The sequence below is a fragment of the Psammomys obesus genome, unplaced genomic scaffold (genome assembly GCF_907164565.1).
Source record: "Psammomys obesus unplaced genomic scaffold, mPsaObe1.curated_primary_1811, whole genome shotgun sequence".
Classification (NCBI taxonomy): Eukaryota; Metazoa; Chordata; class Mammalia; order Rodentia; family Muridae; genus Psammomys; species Psammomys obesus.
The window spans coordinates 55,813,855-55,822,631 of record NW_026585895.1 but is presented as its reverse complement, the minus strand read 5'-3'; the positions used below and the strand labels follow the sequence as shown (position 1 = coordinate 55,822,631).

General features: G+C 41.4%; 1 pseudogene; it reads right to left on the bottom strand.

The window, feature by feature from the left end:
- Nucleotides 1–226: 226 nt before the first annotated feature.
- Nucleotides 227–2,726, bottom strand: LOC129671141 (glyceraldehyde-3-phosphate dehydrogenase-like; annotated as a pseudogene).
- Between the last annotated feature and the right edge of the window lie 6,051 nt (nucleotides 2,727–8,777).

The window sequence follows — 8,777 nt, the reverse complement described above, 5'->3', positions numbered from 1 at the left end:
GTTTCTTCACTTTTTCTGCTTTTTTTTGGTTTGGGGTGGTGAAGTGAGTTTTATTGATGATGTTCAAGAGAGTAGGGCTCCCTGGACCCTGCTATTCTGGGGGTCTGGGATGGAAACTGTGAGGGAGATGCTCAGTGTCAAGGGCTGAGTTGGAACAGGGACTCCTAAGCAACTGAGTGCCTCTCTCTTGCTCTCATCCTTGCTGGGGTGGGTGGTCCAGGGTTTCTTACTCCTTAGAACCCATGTAGGCCATGAGCTCCACCACCCTGTTGCTGTTGCTGTAGCCATATTCATTGTCATACCAGGAAATGAGCTTTACAAAGTTGTCATTGAGGGCAATGCCAGTCCCAGCATCAAAGGTAGAAGAGTGGGAGTCACTGTTTAAATATCAGGAAACAACCTGGTCCTTAGTGTAGCCCAGGATGCCCTTTAGTGGGTCCTCAGATGCCTGCTTCACCACCTTCTTGATGTCATCATACCTGGCAGGTTTCCTAAGTAGGTATGTTAGATCCACAACAGACATGTTGGGAATAGGAACATGGAAGGCTATGCCAGTGAGCTTCCCATTCACCTCTGGGATGACCTTGCCTACAGCCTTCCATCACCAGTGGATGCAGGCATAATGTTCTGGGCAGCCCCATGGCCATCATGCCACAGCTTTCCAGAGGGGCCATCCATAGTCTTCTGGGTAGCACTGATAGCATGGACTATGGTCAGGAGTCCTTCCACGAAGCCAAAGTTGTCATGGATGACCTTGGCCAAGGGGCCTAAGCACTTAGTGGTGCAGGAAGCATTACTGACAATCTTGAGTGAGTTTTCATACTTCTCATTGTTCAGGTCCATCACAAACATGGGAGCATAGGCAAAAGGGGAAGATTTGATAATCCTTTTGGCCCCATCCTTCAAGTGGGTCCTGGCCTTCTCCATGGTGGTGAGGACACCAGTAGCCTCCACAACATACTCAGCCACAGCATCCTCCCATTTGATATTAGCGGGATCTCATTCCTGGAAGATACTGATGGGCTTGCCGTTGATGACAAGCTTCCCATGCTCCTCCCATGCCCCTCCCCAAGTCCACTGATAGGGAAGGTCCTCCTCCCCTTCCCTCTGGCCTTAGCCTATCAGGTCTCATCAGGACTGGCTGCATTGTCTTCCTCTGTTGCCTGGTAAGGCTGCTCCCCCATAAGGGGAAGGTGATCAAAGAGCCAGCCACTGAGTTCAAGTAAGAGACAGTCCCATTACTAGGGCACCCACTTGGAGACTGAGCTTCCGTGGGCTACATCTGTGCAGGGGTTCTAGGTTCTCTCCATGAGAGCAACTCACTACCTTCTGATCCACGTCCACAGACCTAGCTTCAGAGCAGCAGCCCAAGAACCAGGTTTATTCTTGTGCAACCTCTGCCAGGTAAGTCACTTTTTGCCTTTTTCAACCTTCACTCCACATGTTACTATCTCCTTACCCATATCCCCAGATCCATGCCCTTCAAACCAGTTTTGTTCACAATCTTGCTTTGACTGGTGGGATACTCCTTTTATTTCTCATCCTTTCTCTACCCACTGTCATTTCTACAACCATAGACCTATCTCTAGACTCATGGTTTGCAAGTTATCTTTCCCTAGTACAATTAAACAGCTCATCCACCACCTCTGTTGCTGAGCCCTCTTTACACAGTACACAAATTAGCCAACTCTAAGGAAAGACACACTCTAAAACCCAACACACAACCAAAGAAGGAAGTCTATATGCCCAGCTCAAATCATAAAAACTCATTACTAAATGATGAATGGGTCAAAGATGAAATAAAAATAATTAAGTGAAAATGAAAACACAACACAATTTCTGGAAAACATGAAAAGAATTTCTAAAAGGCCAATTTATAGCCCTAAGTACCTAATTAAATAATCAGAATAGCAAAAATAAATAATTTAATGGTACAAATCAAGAGTTTAGAAATTCAAGAATAAACCGGGACTCCCAAGATGGCCAGGGTGCACTGTATCTGAGCAGCAGATGACCAGAGATTGCTGTTATGGTGACTAACCTAACAGCTGACTATAAAACACCAACATTGGTGTTTCCTTGACGGGAGTGAACATCCCAGGAGCTGAGGACCACAATTTCAGGCTCCACCCAAACTGTCGCCAGGGCCCAGGAGTCACACAAGATCCCAAGGCAGATCTGCAGGGGTCTCCAGTCCCAGGACTGCTGCAGCAGCCAAATCTTGGATTCCTCCTTAGGGCACCGCCTGAATACCGGGTCTAAGAGCCCATGGAGACTCCAGGTCTCCGTATGTCCTAAAGTCTCAGATTACTGGCACCCCAGGCTTTTTGCAGGTTCCCAGTTCCAGGGGCATTTCCCACTAGCAAGTAGACCTGCATCTCTTCTGCTTCCCTAATGGTAGCCCGGAGATACCTGGGGTCAACATCCCAAAACCAATCTACATCTCTACTGACACCTCTGCCAAGACCAGCTGGACAATATGAACATGTATCTTTGTGGGGGGTCTAAGATTGCAGAGCCCAGACAAATCTGAGGGCTGGGAGCACAGTGCCTGGTTGGCCTTCAAAGGACTTGCAGGGCTAAATCTGATTCAATAAAACCAGACACTATTCACTGCCTTGCTGACTTGGTAACACCAAACCTTGTTCACAATTTCCCTGAACTATTGGTCCCACCTGAAACATAGGTAGCAGAGGGGTGAGCTGTGGGCGGAACTCATCTCCCATTGTCCACCATCCCGAAGAGGCCAGTTGGGGGCCCTGACCAAGATTTAGCTTAGGGCCCTTTCCCTGATGCCTCTGGACCTGCCTGTCCCACCTGGGACAAGGCCAGTAGAGATGAGCAGTACTCAGGGCCTGATCCACATCTGGCAACCCAAGGAGGCCCGTGTAGACCCAAGCAACATTGAGCTTAGAGCCTTCTCTGCCCCCTCCTAAATTGCCTGGACAACAGAGACCACCAGGCCTGCCATCATCAGAGACACCAGATGTCTAGAGGTTACCTTAATCACACAAGCAACAAAACCCAGGGCCAAATATCACTACTTGAAACTAGCTAACCTACCTCAGCAAGCCATGGAGATACTAACACACCTGAAGTGCAAGAAAATGATCTTAAATCTGAGATTATGAAAATCATAGAAGCCTGAAAGCAGGAAATAAATCTCCCAAAGAATTACAGGAAATCACATGCAAACAGATTAAGGAATTGAATAAATCCTTTAAAGAGCGACAGGAAAATACAATCAAATTGGAGAAAGAAATGAATAAAGCTGTTCAAGACCTAAAAATGGAATTAGATGCAATAAAGAAAACATAATCCAAGGCAATTCTGGAAATGGAAAACATAGGGAAAAGAACAGGAACTGAAGATACAAGTATCACCAACAGAATGCAACAAACAAAAGAGAGATTCTCAAGTGTAGAAGATACCGTTGAAGTAATCAATAACACCAGTCAACATAACGTTAAAACTAAAAAGTCCCTGACACAAAACATCTAAGAAATCTGTGTCACTGTGAAAAGACCAAACCTAAGAATAATAGGAACAGAAGAAGAAGACTCCCACTTCCAAGGCCCAGAAACTATTTTCAACAAAATCATAGAAGAAATCTTCCCCAACCTAAAGAAAGAGATGCTAATAAAGATACAAGTAGCTTACAGAACACCAAATAGATTAGCCCAGAAAAGAAAATTCTCCCACCATATAATAATCAAAACATTAAATGTACAGAGCAAGGTAAGAATATGAAAACCTGCAAGGGAAAAAGGCCACATCACATACAAAGGCATACCTATTGGAATTACACCTGACTTCTTAACAGAGACTATGAAAGCCATGAGGGCCTGGACAGATGTCATGCACACACTAAGAGAACACAGATGTCAAACCAGACCACTCTACTCCATCTACTATAATCACCATAGATGGAGAAAACAAAGTATTGCATGACAAAACCAAGTTTAAACAGCACCTAGCCAAGGATGCTAGCTAGACCCAGGAAAACACAGGAAATAAGTAACTCCACATCAGCAAAACCAAAAGAAAGGAAGAACACACACACTCTACTCCTGTTTCAAAATAACAGGAATTAACAACCACTGGTCATTAATATCAATCAACATCAATGGTCTCAACCCCCCAATTAAAAAAAAAAACACAGGCTAACAGAATGGATGTGAAAACAGGAACCATCATTCTGCTGCATACATGAAACACACACCTCAGGAATAAAGATAGACATTACCTCAGAGTAAAGAGCTGAAAAGAAGGCATTCTAAGCAAACTGACCCAAGAAGCAAGCTGGAGTAGCCATTCTAGTATTTAATAAAATAGACTTTCAACCAAAACTAATCAAAAGAGATGGAAAAGGACACTTCATACTCATCAAAGGAAAAATACACCAAAATTACTTCTCAATTCTGAACATATATGCCCCAATGCAAGGGTACCCACAATCATAAAAGAAACATTACTAACCCTTAAATCACACATCAAACCCCCCACATGAATAGTGGGAAACTTTAACACTACACTCTCATCAATGAACACATCATTGAGACAGAAAATAAATAAATAAATAATGAAACTAATCCAAATGTTCCCAAAGAACTTCCTTCCTTTGTCCCAGGTTATTACCCTCAAAACCCTGTGCTTTGCTGGTGTTTAACTTCTTGAGTTCTTTCTACATTCTGGATATTAGCCCTCTGTCAGATCTAGGGGCAGAGGAATCAGTATGTGAATGAACACGGGTAAATAGTAGACATTCCACAAGAACATACCAATAGCCTCTCCTTACTCAACAGATATCTTTACACTCAAGAATGGCTAGTTAGAAATTAGCACATGAGATGAAAACAGGCTTGAAGAGAGCTTGGGAAGCTGAGCTTGTTGTCATCTTTGCCCTTGATATGGAAATAAGTTTGTACAAGTCTGCTGGAGGATAGAAATCACTTGAAGAATTGAGCAACTACCTTACTTTCTCAGTGAAGGTTATCTAGATCTTGTGTCAGATAACATCCTCATGTATGAACCTAGAGAAGGCCAGAAGAATTGTCCAAGTGATCTCAGCCAAGGCTGTCTATCCTACCTAATCAAGAGTTAGCCAAAATTTATATCTGAGCATAGTGGAATTTATAGCTGTTTGTTGTGGTACATCACTGTGGCAATATATAATTGGTACATCATTATGCTCATTGATGTTACTTATTACAATAATCATTATAATAAAACAGGTACTTATTAAAAATTGCAATTTTGAAATTTATAGTTAAATTCATGGAACTAGAAGCTATCAACCTGAGTGACCTAATGTAGACCTAGAAAGACAAATAATGCATGTTTTATTTCACATGTTGGTGTTAGATTTTTATCTTCAGATACTGTGAATACCCACAGAGGTTATCAAAGTAGTAAGAGCACTTGGAAAGAGCTTGTATGGGGCTAGGACTAGGAAAGTGTTATGTTGGGGGTTGGTCTGATGATTGTATACTGACATTGGTTACCTCAAGATCTGGTTACTGCCTAATTACCCCTATCCTTGTTGTGTAAACTGCCTGATTGGCAGATTAAATGGATTATACCTGAGCAGGGCAGAATGGGGTAGATGTGGCTAAGGTTCCCGGGCTTTTGAGGAGAGAAGAATCATGGAAAAGAGATGGACAGGAAGAGAGCAGGAAGGAGGATGCCTTGATGGGTTAGTGTGGAGAAGTAACCGTGTGGGCCAGGAGGAAGGACTCCAACAATAGCATGAAAAGGCCCAGATGAAGAATATAAGCAAGTATTTTGGGATTATAGATGGAAGGCAGCCCAGATGAGGATGGTTAAGGCAGATGGCTTTGGATGGGGCTGGGAAGTCAATGGTGAGGTTATTGAGACAGCGTAGGTAGAAACTTCTGCCTGGCCTAAGGTAGTAAGGCAATTCTAAAATCTAACAGTTGTTTGTGTCTTATTATTTGTGATAGCAGGTTAAATAATACCACCACAATAATTGTAGGGCTAATAACAAGCGTTATATAGTCCAACACTCATTTATATTTTCTACAACAATGTTACCTTCTTTGAGTTGTTGGCTAGTGAAGCCTCATAGACCTCAAAGCATTATGGGCTTTTGACATTGCTCTTTGTTATTCTCCAGAACTCATAAATACAAACCTATTGCTGAATTTACCACATATTTGAGTCATAAACATGAAAAAATATAGTGAATACTGCCAAGGAAGATTCATTCCTGTTTTTCAGTTTTCATGGCAATGTAAGGTGTTAGGCACGCTACTGAAGGGGAAAAGAAATTATTAGCTATAAGCTATAATAATGACCTGTCAGGCAAGAAATAACCATTGGTTTAATAATGAGATGAAAATAATGGTGGGGTTGGGATAGTCAACCACTTTCTGACTACATTCAAATTTCACTCTATGACTTGCTCATTAACAGGACCAAGAACATGTTGTTGAATAGATCATAGCTCCTAGTGAAAAAACTAGTCTTATTTTGTTGTTAAATGTTTTAAATTGGCTCCTGATGACTTATTGCTATACACATAGATTAGCACATCTCTTAACATTTATTAGAGAAGTTTCTTCTTGCAGTAGGTGAAAATTAGCACATAGGTTCTCAACTGCTGCAGAGAATACAGCATTTTGGAGTTCTCAGATGTACATGGCTATCAATGTTATATTCATTCACTCAAGACTCAGGGATTTTCCTAGAAGAAAGGGAAATATGAAAGCCAGAGAAAGCAGAAACATTGTTTTCTTGACATTACACGTAAGATGCTTGTATGAACTCAGAGATTGTAACAGCATGCACAAAGCATATACAAGATCAAGCCAGACAAAATCCTATTATGTGTAGGAGAAATAGATTCAAAATCCAACTCATAGAAGAGGAGCTATTGGCATTTGATAGCTGCTTGGAAACACGGTTTGTTCCCAGGGGCAAAAGTAGTCCAATGACACAATCTGGATATGATGGGGGGGAGGGGAGGAAAGAGAGAGAGCTAGAGAGACAGACAGACAGCTATACAGTCAGACAGACTAGATAGCTCTGAGGGTTGAAGGGCAGTGGGGGTGGCAATCTGGATGGGTTTGGGAGAGTTGATTTGCATATAAGCTATATAAATTGTATTAAATTCTCAAAGAAACAAAAACATTTTGAAAGTAAAGGAAATAATTTCTATTTCTACAAGGTCAGTGTTGCTATTAATTTTCTAGAATATTCTTCAAGATAAGGGAGAACATAAGATGATGTACACTTTAAAATAAAACCGTTATCCATGCATGAGTATGCTAAAACATTATGTAAATATTTTATGCTGTTCTGTAGTTTCCCCAGCATGGTTTAGTCTTTTCCCCATGGCCTTTTCTGGAATGTGGATGTAATTGCCATAAAAAATTATAAACCTAGAAGTTCAGGATAGATTGTTTTCTCCTAATTATGACAAAAGCTAAACAGGCCACTCAGAGACTTAGAGAAACTGAATATGAACTAGTGGCCATTCTCTTCTCTTGATTGCCATGTCTGAAGGATAGACTAGCTTTCTAGCAGTCTGCTGAAGCTTCTGCAACCAATGTGGTTCTATTCTCAAATAGTGTCACTGAATAATTGCCAAGTAATAACTAGCATGGTCAATTATCAAACTAGACCAGCATTCACTAGTAAGGGTAGAAGAGATTTAAATGGACTCTGTCTGTTAGTACCACATTCAGAACTGCTGTGCTCTGTCCTTGGACTCAGCTCATGACTCGCTGTGATTATTAAATGAAGGAGCAACAAGTAATAGTTATTTCTCTTATCTTTGGGAATACAGGGTTTTATTTGAATATTGTTGTGTCTTCAGAAACTCCATAGATAAATTTATTTGAAACATAAACTGAGAATGTATCAAAATTCCATAATCAATTTTTTAGCTTATAAAGTGCAAGAGTATGAGAATACCCAAACAATATTTTATTCAAACTAACAAATACTGTATGAAATTCTCCTTTATAAAAAAAAAGCCCTATGTATCGATAATAGAAACCTCTTACTTTAAGGGAAAAAAATCCTATAGCATTGAGGACAGAAAATGTGTGACAATATTAACCAATCCACGTAACTGTGGTAATCCTATACTAGGAAAGCAAAGCACAGGTTTTCTGGTTTTTTGTTTGTTTGTTTTGTTTTGTCTTTTTTATTTATTGGAAAGATTTTAAAAATTTAATTATATTTATGTATTTATTTATTACAATTAATTCATTTTGTATCCCTGCTGCAGCCCCCTCCCTTGTCTCCTACTGGTTTTACCCACCCTCCCTCTTCTCCCCCATGCTCTTTTCTCTAGTCCTCTGATATGGTAGGACCGCCTCTCCTTCTATCTGAACCTAGCTTATTAGGACTCATCAAGTCTGGTTGCATCATCTTCCTCTGTGGCCTGGCAAGGCTGTACCCCAAGGGGGAGGTGATCAAAGAGCCAGACACTGAGTTCATATCAGAGACAGGTCCTGTACCCCTTACTAGGGAAAACACTTGGAAACTGAGCAGCCAACGGCCTTCCTTTGAACAGGGGGGTCTAAGTCCTTTCCATCCATGGTCCTTAGCTGGAGTATCAGTCTCTGTAGGACCCCTGGGCCCAGGTATTTTGCCTCTGTTATTCTCCTTGTGGAGTTCCTGTCCCCTCCAGGTCTTTTTATCTTCCTCTTCCTCCATAAGGATTCCAGCACTTTGCCCAAAGTTTGGTTATGAGTCTCAGTATCATCTTCAATACTCTGGTGGGTAGAGTCTTTTAGAGCTCCTCT